Genomic DNA, 12,759 nt, shown 5'->3' on the forward strand with positions numbered 1-12,759 from the left:
ACCTTGTCTTATTAGAGGTGGCATCCGGTTTGCCTAAATTGGGATTAGGGGCTCTGACAACCTTGAAATTGCGAGTTAAAATTGCACAGCTGAAGCTGTTACCACCCCTTATCCTCTGGCTCATCAAATGCTGCGGCTGCTGCTGAGGAACAGACATCTGAGCTGCTTGCATAGCCTCCCCTGCAGGTTGCAGCCTGGCACAGCAGAGCAAGGGGAAAACAGAATAAAAAGCAGATTCAAAAAGAAGCTGGTGTTTAGCCCACAACCGGCTCTAATTTAGTGAGGACCTGATGTCCAACACTTGCCCTTTCTTGGTCCTCGGGTGCCCTGGAGCCACCCCCTCCAGGAGGCTCAGGCCAAGGTATTCAGGACACCAGCTCTTTTAAAACCAAGGAGAGCCCAACTTAACCCTTCTCTCTTCTTGGCAAAGTTGTAACTGCTCAACTATCTGTGCTGCCTGTCTTTTAAAGAAGGCAGGCCTTTTGTATTAGGCACCTCTTCTTAAAAATGGGTAGACAAACTAGATCCTAAGAGGACATAGGTGTCTCCTGTTTCCTCTTACAGAATCACGGAATCACAGAATGATTGAGGGTGGAAGGGACCTCTGGAGATCATCTAGTCCAACCCCCCTGCTCAAGCAGGGTCACCTACAGCATGCTGCACAGGATCGCGTCCAGGCGTGTTTTGAGTGTCTCCAGAGAAGGAGACTCCACAACCTCTCTGGGCAACCTGTACCAGTATCCGATCACCCTCACAGTAAAAAGCTTTTTCTTATGTTCAGAAGGAATTTCCTGTGTTTCAGTTTGTGCCCATTACCTCTTGTGCTGTCACTGGGCACCACTGAGAAGAGTCTGACTCCATCTTCTTTAGTGCCTTCCGTTAGGTATTTATACACATTGATAAGATCCCCCTGAGCCTTCTTTTCTCCAGGCTGAACACAGAATCACGGAATCACAGAATGGTTGAGGTTGGAAGGGACCTCTGGAGATCATCTAGTCCAACCCCCCTGCTCAAGCAGGGTCACCTAGAGCACGTTGCACAGGATTGCGTCCAGGAGGCTTTTGAATATCTCCAGAGAAGGAAACTCCACAGCCTCTCTGGGCAACCTGTTCCAGTGCTCTGTCACCCTCACAGTAAGGCTGGACCAACTCCGGACATCTTTCCAGCAGCCCTCTTCTTTCTCCAGTCTACACATAGAAGATCAGGGCACCATGTATTTCATTCCAGCACAATGTGTGAGGTGTTCTAGCTCCAAAGTTGGGTTACATTCCCCAATCGCCATCCAACCTCTCAGCCCAAGTTTTGGCATCACTCCATATCATTGCATTCACAGTGTGCATGGGAGGGAAATTTTTCTTGCTCATTTCTCCTCTAATCTCAGGGACCCTGAGAATTTCAAGCCTTGGTGCTAAGGGTTGGCACAGCTTGGAGTTGGAGGGTTAATCATGTGGACAGCCAGTGAGTTAAAAAATAAAGAGTATCTTGGGTATGCCATATAAAAATGACAGACATATAGAAGTGATAACTTTATAGTACTGTCCCTGTAGCATAGAGGAATACTACTTTTGTGCCAAAGCCAGGGACTTCTGTTTAAATGAAAGCTTTGACTTGGATATTTTTCCATTTTTTTGTGAAATTACATTGTTCTTCAGTATCTGTCTACACACAAAAAGCCAAAACCACAGTCCAAGGCTGATGACTGCTTAATTATTATTTCAGTTTCAGAAAGTGGCTTTTGAGGTCCACATTATTGTCAAGACACTGAGAAATTCAGGCTTCCTTGGCAGGCAGGTGCTTACTGAGACAAACAATTGGGGGCAGCTGCCTTGTTGCTCTTACTCTGTCTTCCCCCAGTTTGTTGTAAACCTGAGTAATCTAGTTCTTGCTGCGGTTTTCAGGGAGGTTCCCTAGCAAGAGCACTTATGAGGGATAAAAGGGGCAATTTTGGCTAAAAGATTGACTCGCAGCTGATTTTAAATCTGCTGACATGAGTGGGAGTGGAGCAAATTCAGCACTCAAGAAAGCAACCGCCACCTCAAAGGCTCTAAAAGAACAGTACATTTGAGAAAAAAATGAGTGAGTAATAATTCCGCTTATATCACTAGCTGTCCTTTCAGAAAATTAAATGCATCTTGATTGGCTATATCATTGCTCCTAAGTTTCCTCTTTAATTGTGCTTCTGTTATTTATGCTTAATAAAGCACAGACACTCTCCCTAGAATTAGCCATGTAAACCGATGAGGCCAGTCACTTCAGTCACTCCAGTTGCTCGTGTGCCTGGGGTCCTTGTGACCTTAGTCCCAGGGCTGCTGAGCAGGCTGGTGTACAGGTTAATACTCAGTTTTTCTGCACTTATGCTGGAGCCAGACAGAGAGAGAAAAGAGGGGAAAACTGGCAAAGTCCATGTATTCACAGAGCACATCAGTCTGCTTCTAGTGTTGCTCTTGGATAGCATCTTCATCTCCCAAGGTACGATTAGCAGAGCGCTTTTCACTTTAATGAGTTATTGCCTTGCTGGTTAAATATGTTTGCAGATAAACAGGTTTTGGTCATTAGCTGAGATCTACTTCCTTGGAGTGCAGTGTTTCTACTGGGAGCTGAACACACACTCCGCGTCCTTCCAGTACAAAGGAGGACACAGTCCCATATCCTATCTGGGGCTTTTAACTGGGAAAGGGGATCTTGGAAATAGGCGGTGATTCACCATGTGACCATCAGATGTCATAACACCCCACAGTGCTGCCACAACCTCATCTGTTGGGCAGGTGATTGACAATTTAGAAAGGGTGTTGAGCTGCTCAAGTTTGTTATGTCCCTATTAAAAGCTACAAGGGTAAGATCAACAATTTGAGTCTTCAAATACGGTGAGAATAAGTATGGAGAAATGGGTCTAGAGGTCTGAAAAAAAAAACAATCTACTTGCGCATTATGGGCTATCAAGGCTGGGAGGGCCAAGACTGCCTCTGCCACGAAGCCCAGCCAGAGGTGCCGATGGCTGGCCCCATGGGAAGTGGCCCAGTGTTGGGCGGGGGTCCCCATCAGGAACCTGACAGTTGTCCCCTGAAGCCTGAGGACTTCGTTTTGCTCCATCATTTGCTGTGTCGTCTTTGGCAGCTGGGGGCTGGTGGGCGGTAATTTGGACCATGAGGTCATTTACAACTTGCAATACATAGCCGTCATGGCCTTGAGTCCTGCTAACCTTATTTGCTTGCTCAAGCATGTGAAATATTTCTTTAGTGTTTAAAAGAACAGATTCAAACTTTATGTATGCCAGCTGGAGAAGTCTGTGATGCATTGAAGGACAGTTATCTTGGCTGGAGTACGTGAAGTGTTTGCATAAGCTGGGAGAGAAATACTTCCTATCACATCTCAGGACACTCGGGGGGGCATTTGGGGAGAAGGGCTCTGCAATGTGGTTTCCATCTCCTGCCCCTTGTGCTTAGGCAGCACTCATCTTTTCCATACCTGCTTTTTTCCACTCTCTTGCCCCTGCCTCACACACGCACACACACACACACACGGTCCCAGCTGCACACTGCATATGTGCCCAGACCTAGCAAGGCCCCTCAGTGCCTGCTGTGTGCTCACAACAGGGTGAGCTGGTATTAACAGCTCTGGGATAGCGTCTCTGCTGGGGACACAGAGTGGGAAGGGGACAGCCTCCAGCTGGGCCGGGTCTGCTCCAGCTGCTCTATCCATGCGTCCGAAAGACAGGAGGAAGCACAGAGGTGGGTGCTCCATGGGCAAACCCTGGCAGTTCAAACACTGCAAAGCCATTTCTTTCATAGCTGAGAACCAAAAAGACCTAAATGGAGGCAGCAAAATCAGCAAGAGGCAAGAGAATCGACCCAAGCCCCAAACGAAAGAACTGAGCAGCTTTACATGAGGACCGTGGTACCAAAGACATCACCCCAGGCGCTCTGCTTCCCAGGCTGCTCCCTTGCAGGGCCCAAGCGCCCACAGCATGGCCCTGCTAAAACCAATAGGCTCTCCCCTCCCACGCTCGCTGAGAGGCAGCCACGACGCAGAGGTTGGGGCCAGTGCTCAACAGCTCCCGTGTCGCCCTGACCCCCTTCACATCCCAGGCTGCAAGGCTGGGGAAAGCACCATGGGGCTGTGCTTATGTCATACATAGCAGCAGCAGTCCAGCATATTCTGCTGTCTAGACAGCTCCTTAGTTTTACTAGGTTAAAGAAGTGTTTTTGCACCTGCAAAAAACTGCCTGCAAAAATGCAGCCTGCACCTGGCTGCAGAGCAGAGCTGGGTGCACGTTGGCACAAATGCAGTGTATGGTGCTGTGGGAGCCCAATGCACTGCAGGTGAAGCACCAGCGTGACAACAGAGACCCACCTCTTGCTGTTGGTTTTGTCTTCCCAGGATTTTGAAGGCCAGAAGGGACTGTGCATTACAATCCATAAAATTGCATCAAGTGATTGCTGCATCAAGCCGTAACTTCCAGTTGAGTTTCAGAAAGACATTCAGCCTTGATTTAAACACTTTAAGCATTGGGGAATCAACTGCATTCATGCACCTCATTTTTAATCTCAATTAATTTAGCTTTTGTTTCCTGCCCAGAGGCTGTGCTTGTTATGAATTTGTTTACTGGATTAAAGAGTTTTCTATTATCAGCAATTTCTTCATGAAACTACACCTGAAATGGGACTAACCCCATATATCTTTTTTAATAGGTTGAACTTCAGTGGTTTCTCAGTGTACTTGCTCTTGTAACTGTATTTTGAAACCTGTATCTAAAAACCATTCAAAGTGTGGGTACCTGAGTAAGTGTCGTTGCCTGGTACACATCTCAACAGTGCAGTTTGCAGGGGTAACAGCACCTTCTTGCGCTCAGCCAAAATCCCTGCCCCACCACCTGGGGGCTGGCTGAGCTCCCGCAGATCCCACTCTGCAGGCAGATGGGCCAGTCCCACTGCTCACCCACTACTCCTCGTTGCTTTTCGATGCTGATGGGGGGATGCTTGTTCCCTTTCTCACCTCCCCTTTGTGTCTCTGTTCCTCTCCCTATACTCTCTATGTGCGTGGGCAATTTCTGCTCTTATTCAGCCACCTGTCTGAGCTGCTTTGATTGACTCCAACAGCAGAAAATTACAGGTTCTTTTTTGTGTGTGTTTTTTCTTTTTCCTCCTGGAGTTAGTTTTCTGCAGTTTTGCAAGGGAGAGTGGCTCACAGAGGGTCTGTCACCTGCTGGCACAAGGTAAGCAGTGGGGAACGTGGGGACTGCTGGGGAGGCAGCAGCAGCAGTGCTCCCTTTTGGTGCCCATGCATGGCCCGACCAACACGACACCTCTTGTGGCACTCATCTGCAGCCACGTGTGCCCCAGAGGTCTTATGGCTGGTGACCATGGACACTGCCTCTTCCCAAGCTCCTATGTCCTAGGGATATGATCTCACAAACACTGGTGCCAGATCTTAAATGATATTATTTTTCCACAGTGATGTGGTCCTGAAGTAAGCCTTATCTGACAATCCTTGTGCAACAACTGAGTGAGCATTTCCAGAAAAGAAAAGGAACTGGGTCTTTTAGCTAAAATGTGTTTTAGGGGGATTGTCCATCCTTATTTTGCAAATGCATGGTCCTCCATGGTAACCAAGGGGTAAATGGTTCCTTCTTCCTCATCCAAAGGAGAACAAATAGTGACAGGATGTCATTCTTACAAATCATTGTCATAGTTACTTGCCCATTTTTTTTTCAAAGATGAGCCTGCCCCATTTTATACATATGCAAAGAAGTTAAATTGACTTGTTCAATGTCCCACAGTGGGTCAGCAGTGAAGTCAGAACAGGGTCCAGCTGTCACTATAGAAGAACTTAGATTTCACTAGGTCATTTTACACTGCAAGCTACAAAAACCTGCAGGGAGACGGTGTTTTAATCAGCCAGGATTTTTATTGAGCCAGGTACAATCACAGGCAGCTGCAACAAAAGCAGCTCCTCTTCTAGCTTATAAACACTGAGCAACTTCTCAGGCATCCTCTTGTGACAGAGGATAATATTGTGTATGCATTGTAATCATCAGCTATTCAGAAAACATTGCACCTGGATCCTGTCTTTACAGAGCACTTCGTGCTTTTGATAAGACAGTGATAAAAAAGATGAGTGTGTGTTTTTGCATGTGTAAAACCCTAGCTTTCAGGGCATTAAATATGCCTCCTTGTGAAAAATTTCTGAAGACCTGTATATCAGTTTATTATTCTTCTCTTCAACTCTAGATACACAGTGACCGACTACTTCCACTTATTTGTTCCAGAATGATGGCAGCTTTATTTAGGTGATAATAGGAGCACTGTGCTATTTTATGAGGCTGTAATCCAATTCCCAAGTGGGTGAATACAAGGCCACATAGCTTATCCTGACAATCCAAGAAACTGAATTATTGACTGAAAAAATAGTGGTGTTCCTGCCCATGTTGTTATGCTACAATCCTTCAGTATTTGTGCTAAAGAGATGTTCAGAGTGTTAGTGAAAGAAATGACAAGGAAGAGCACAGGGAAGGGACGGGAATGACCATGAGGAGCACACTGGCAGAAGCACTGGAGCAAGTGATAATTCATTGTTTGCTTCTTAATTGTTTCAGTAATTTCTTGAGGACATTTCCCATTTTTCGGACAAGGACAGCACCTTGAGCTAAGGTCCCCTGGCTCTGGGTTAGGTGCCAGCTAAATAAATTCCACAGGCCGAATTGCTGAGGGGTGAAGATTCACAAAATGCAGAGTCTGACCTGCAGCTGAACATCCCTGTAGGCCAAAATCCCTACAGCTCTTACATTGCATGGGTTGAGGGCTCCCTGCACGCAGTGTGGGATGGGGAACCTAGAAAGGGCTCTGCTTTATTCTATGCATTGCTTCGTTGTCCTGGTTGTTTTTAAAATCTATATTCGATTTTTTTATTTTAAATATTAGGTTTTGATGTAAACGTACATGTTGGACAGGTAGGCAACTCACAGCAAATAAATGCCCCTACCTGAATGTTGCATATGCAAACTGAACTTTGTAGACCTCAATACCATCTGGGTGGATGGGATGCAGCTCAGACCAGAGCTGTACTCCTTAATTAGAGGGATGCTTATTACTTGACCAAAAGTCCTCCTGGTAAAACACGCAAGGAGTGAGACAAGGGTTTTGCGGTGTATATGTAGGTTCACCGATTCTCCTTGTCTGTTAATGTATGCTATGGACTGCAAGAAAAAAGCTGCTGAGAACTATTAGCCATACTGTCTTGCTCTGAGGCTTTGCCCAGCTCTGTGGGTGATGTTTGTGCAAGCCATGCAAAGAGCTAATTTGGATTAGGCACATAAATGACAGCATACCTTAAACATTGCACAGATGGCCATTGTACCTTAGGGTCAGCTTGTTTCACAACACTGGTGGATGATGTTTTCTGCTTTTCTATAGACCACTGGTGTAGTATCTCACTGTTACAGTGTCATGCACACGCATTGACCGGTGTCTTTCCACTGAGCAGAGCACAGGGTATTTCCCGGAGGCGTAAGGTGGATCATGAGAGCCTGAGGTTGGTAGGTTGCTTCTCAGCCCCAGCTGCTGGAGTAAGGTGAGCTTTTGAGAGCGCGCGCGCGCGTGTGTGTGTATGTGTGTACACCCTCTAGTCCCAAGGAGAACCACAGCTCACGTTTTAGTCAGAAACCTCAGGAAAGAAGGAAGAAAAGCTGTGGTTGTCACCTGAGATGCCTGACACCTCAAAAAGTGCCTGCAGTGGTACGGGATGGCATTTTGTGAGTTTTTAGAGCACTGAAATGCCAATTAAAGTTACAGTTAATTAAAATAACAGATAAATATTATATCTTTCTGTATACTTAGATAATCACTTCTGGTCTGAGCATGCAGACTTAACTTTAGTCTCCTTTTTCTTCAAAACTGCTTAAGTGTTCAGGTTCACTAAGCCCTGACAACCCTTTCAATAGGTTTTGTTGGGTTGTTCTGAAAATGCATTCAATAAATGTCCTGCTTTACTGTTTAGACATTGTTTAATATAATTTACCAGAATTATCAGTCTGAAGAGTATTACTAGCTGAAAAAGCTCCATGTTAAAATTCTTACCTATGTATTATACATGGAGACACTTACCTAATCCCAATCCAGGACATCACTTAAATAAATATCTCACTGACAGTGAGACTAAGAATAGGTTTAAACATGAGGTGTCTTGCATGTCTTTTTTTCAGTGTATTTGTGGCCTCTGTTTAGCCAGCAGATTTTCCTGTTTGGGCAGTATCCTTCTGCTCAGTCATCCTTATCTGAGTGTTCAGTTCCATGTCAGGGAACCCAATATCAGTTGCTCACTTGCTTCCAGCTCTTCTACGAAAGCCTCAGGTCCAGCTGGTGCTGGAAAAGGCTGAAGATACAACTGGAACAACAAGCCCTTTGGGTGTGCAGTGGGTAAAAGAAGGCTTTCATCTGTTTTCTGAACAAAATAAACTGCAGGCAGAAGCACTTTGTATGGGTAGATAGACTTATTTCAGCAAAAAGGCACTAAAAAGTTCCCGAACAACCAACATCTTTCTCCACCATTTGTTCCAGTAACCCTGGCCTGGATCAGGGTACTTTGATGTTAGGCAAGAAGGAACCTGCCTGGTCACCAGATCTGCAGTTGACATTATCTTCTGCTGGTTGTCATTAGCACCTTTCAGCCAAGCAGCACTCTTACAAATGCTTGGCTAGGAAGGCTTTGGAGGAATATTTTTTTGAATTAAGCAATTAGTCCAGGAGCTAATTAAACTTAGCATTTGGGTTTCTAGGGTAGCACATGAATCGTGAATTCTGAAGATAGGATTCATTTATCTCTCAGTGACAAATCTATGTAATTGATGTGCAATTTTGGGGACAGACACAGGTGCTTATTCAAATAATAGCCATGGATAGAAGATATGTACATTAATTATCATATGACAGCTTCAGCCAGATTTAACAAAACATTTCTCCACCTAGAATAATGTAAATAAATTCTCCAGCTCCAAAGGGTGCTTTTGGCACAGTACATTTCACATATCTGAAAAAACCATCTTCTGATAATGGGCGTGCTTGTAATCGAAAAGCATGTGAATAGAACAAGTACTGGCCAAGTTGTTCAAAGGGAAGAAATTTGCATTAGCAAAGAAGTTTGCATTAGGGACTTGTCCCAGTTTGGTTTTCATCGCTGCTCCAGTCCTTTTCCCCCTGACCTTGCATCTGATTCAGCAGTTATGCTCAGATACACTATCTCAGTGGCAAGGTGAGAGCCCGTAGTGGTGCTGCACTAGCCATCTCTGGTGTCATTTGTCTGTGTCAGGAAACACAGTCCCAGACAGGTGAGGATGACAGCCATGTGGTCATATTTATACAGATGTATGCTCCGTGACAAATGAGCACTGTCTCAGAAATTAAAGCTGAATAATAAGTAGATCTTCATCTTCAGCTTGAAGTTAAAAGGTATCACACAGGAATGCAAGGGAATAGTGAAGAGAAACCTGAAAATAAGAAGGTCAGTGGAAAAAGAAGAGGTCCCTGGTGTGTGCCGTTTGGGGAGAGGGCACAGATGGTGAGGGTGAAGGGCACCTGGCTGGTCAGTGTCACAGCAGCTGGCAATGACAGTGAGACACTGCAGACCCTGTCTTTCTGCACGGACTGTGAGCTATGCCCATTGGCAAGAGAAATTCAGGAGGAAACACCCTTGATTTCATGAGACTAAATGATGAGTTAGGCATGGGTGCAAGGTCTAGGCTTTTCAGTGCATTTAGGGTGTGATTTAGTCCCCTACAGTGAAGTTTCTACAGTACTGTCTGCATGCATGTGTGTGACCTGCAGGTGTCCGGGTTCTCCTACAGACAGCAAGGCTGGAGAGGAGACTCAACAGATGTCCAGTGCCAAATGTGTAAGGAGGTAACTTCCTTCCCCTCACCAGAGGGAGGACCGAGAAGACCAGCTCAGGCCACTGGTCAGAGCTGCTGGTGGCTAGAGAGCAGTGAGTACTTCTCCCGCACGTGTCCATGCTGCCCATGTGCTCCATGGAGCAGCATCAGAGGTCTCTGGGGGGTGACCCTATGCCCTGAGCAGAGAGTTATGGTGAGGGAGGCCTGGGCCACCCGAGTCACCTGTCACCCCTGCGCATCCCCATCCTCCTCCCAGCAGCACGGGCACTCTGTGGGCCACCCAGTGAGCTGGCCCAGCCCAAAATGATAGCACAATGCAGGGGGGTGGGGGGGGGATGCAATTAGTTTCAGCTAGCTTGGCTCCCAGGGTACCAGGGTACCCAGTGCTAGCTCAGGGAAAAGGGCTGTAGCGGCTGGGGATGAGGAAAAGAGTAGGACTGAGCCAGCTGCAAGTCAGGGCAGCTCGAAGTGCATGGGTAGGTGCACCCATGGGCAACTCGTCCTATTTGCACAGGCCTTTCCTCTGCCAGCCTTCAGGGGTAGCTGCCTTTCTCCTGCCGGGGGCTGAGGCATGAACTTTGAGGGGACTGATGCTCCAGCATCGGACTTGGAGACTCAAGGCAGGTAGTCTCACTAGGTGGGTTTCAATGCATGGTAGCAATGATCTCCATGATTTGCTGGACTGGACTCGCTGAGGTGTGTCTCTGGCTTGTGATCTCCCAGGAGTCCATGGCTTGGAGAAAAAGTTTAATTCTCTCAGGGAAACAAGTGTGAGCAAGATGAGGAATTTTATCAGTGACCTTTATTTATGAGCCCTTCTGGGTGTCTGTATAAACTTAGATTAGGAAGAGTTAGGGCAAATTTATTTGGAAATGAATCCTGTGAGTAGATAATGGGCTCTCTAATCTCCTGCTAATTTGTTGCTGTGATTGGTAGATATGTCTGTAAATTTTAAAGGACAAAGGTAATGTTGAATGGGCAGTGTAAAAACAGCTGGATCAACAAGACATGGTGAAGGCTTTAAGACATGAGGAATAAGTCACATCCCTCAACAGCTCTCCTCCGCATACTCTTACAATGTTTGTTTAAGCCGTTATGTTGCATTATCTTTGTGCAAATGCAATGTATTTTTATATTGTATCCTTTGATGTGGGTGTCGCTTGGGTGCAACTGAGACAAATTTTCAGCTGTGTCAGTTTTTAACTACATGTGTAGCTTGGAGATTAGGCAGTATTAGGAATGAGCATTAATGCTTGTTGGTTCAGGAGCAGGTTCCACAGGTGGTGAAGATATCTCTCCAGCACCTGTCATCCTGCGGGCTGCCACTCATCTTAATCTCCATGTTACCTATATTTCTCATGCACTTGGCAGTCCCTCAATTTTGCTGCCTAAAATTGTGTGCTTCAGAAGTTTCGTGAAAAAAAATAATAGTTTGGTCACATTACAGGAAGGAATCTCCCATAAGTTGGATTTTGGAACTTCCTTAATGTTTGTTATACTCCATTTAGGGTCTCAGTCACAGCATGTCCTATCTTAGAGCTATGGCAAATTAAAGGGGTAGGATGAAAAGTCCTTTTCTGACAAGCTCCGCTAAGGGTCATTCAGAAAAGCTCTGGTCTTAAGCAAACTCAGGGTGTTTAATACTTCAAATGTGCACAAGCGGGACTCAGGCAGGAGCAACCTCTCTAAACACCTTCTCAGGCTCTTAAAAACGCTCTGTGTGTGTGTGTGTGTGTGTGTGTGTGTACCTGTCTCTCTTTATACACTGGAGTCGCTGTCTTTGTCCTTCGTGATGGTTCCCTGCCCATTTATTGTATTTATTTATATATTTATTTTTTGCTTGTCACTTTTTATACCTTTTCTGAATCCTGTAAACTCAAATCCTCTCCTGCTCTTTGCTTTTCCTTGGCCCTCGCTAGCTCTTCCTTCCCAGCGCTACGCAGGGATCCTCCCATTCTTCCCAGTTCCCTTCTCGCCCCTCTCCAGCGCCCAGGCACAAATCCTAGCACAGATCTGCATAAAAATCATTCCCCTCCCTTGGCATCCCCCCCGCAGCGTGGCCCCATCAGCACCTGGTTAGCACAAGCAATTAAACCCTTTTAATTTGGTGTATTGCCCCATGGGTGGGAAGCTCCCAGAGGGGGGCTGGGACCAGGAGCAGAGGATGGGGGAGACCCTGGGGCACTCCCACTCTCACCTACCCCATATTTGAGCTGGGTCTTTATTGTGTTTATATATTTTTATGCATTTTGTACTTTGTCAGAATGTATCCCTGCTTTTCTACATAACTGTTCTGTTTCCCCGAAAGCCTCTCATTCACCAGGGCAAATGAATGTAAAACAGATTTTCTCAGCTAGGTTACCTGAAGATAATGATTAGCCAAAGGACATGGTAAAAATTCACTAAAGTGCCCTGTAGATACACTTAAAAAAACTGTCATATCATCAAAAACCTATGCTTGATTTTTGCCAAACATTTCAGGACAGAAAAAAAGGATGAGCCTAACGATGACACACAGTGGACCAGTCTCGTCTTACCAAAGCCTGGACATTTAAATCAGAAATGTGTGGACACCCTTGACTCCCTACACAGGCACTTCTGAGGCACAGTTTGTTTGGGCTACATTAGGGGGATTAACTGGACCCTCCAGGCTCCCATTTCTCTCTGCTGACTATAAAAACACCCTAGATAGCTAGCTCACAGGTAGGCCTTCAAATTGTCTGAAGTTAGTTGAGGAAATTTTACCCAAAATTACTGCTAAGAAAAAAGAAAATTAAAATAAAATAAAAAGGGATGACTGAGAGTGGTTTTTCTCAGAGGAGAAAAAAATAGTTCCTTTATATTAAGTGAGGCAAAATAGTCACTTTCATAGGATAAAA

This window comes from Apteryx mantelli, chromosome 1 (genome assembly GCF_036417845.1).
Source record: "Apteryx mantelli isolate bAptMan1 chromosome 1, bAptMan1.hap1, whole genome shotgun sequence".
Taxonomy (NCBI): Eukaryota; Metazoa; Chordata; class Aves; order Apterygiformes; family Apterygidae; genus Apteryx; species Apteryx mantelli.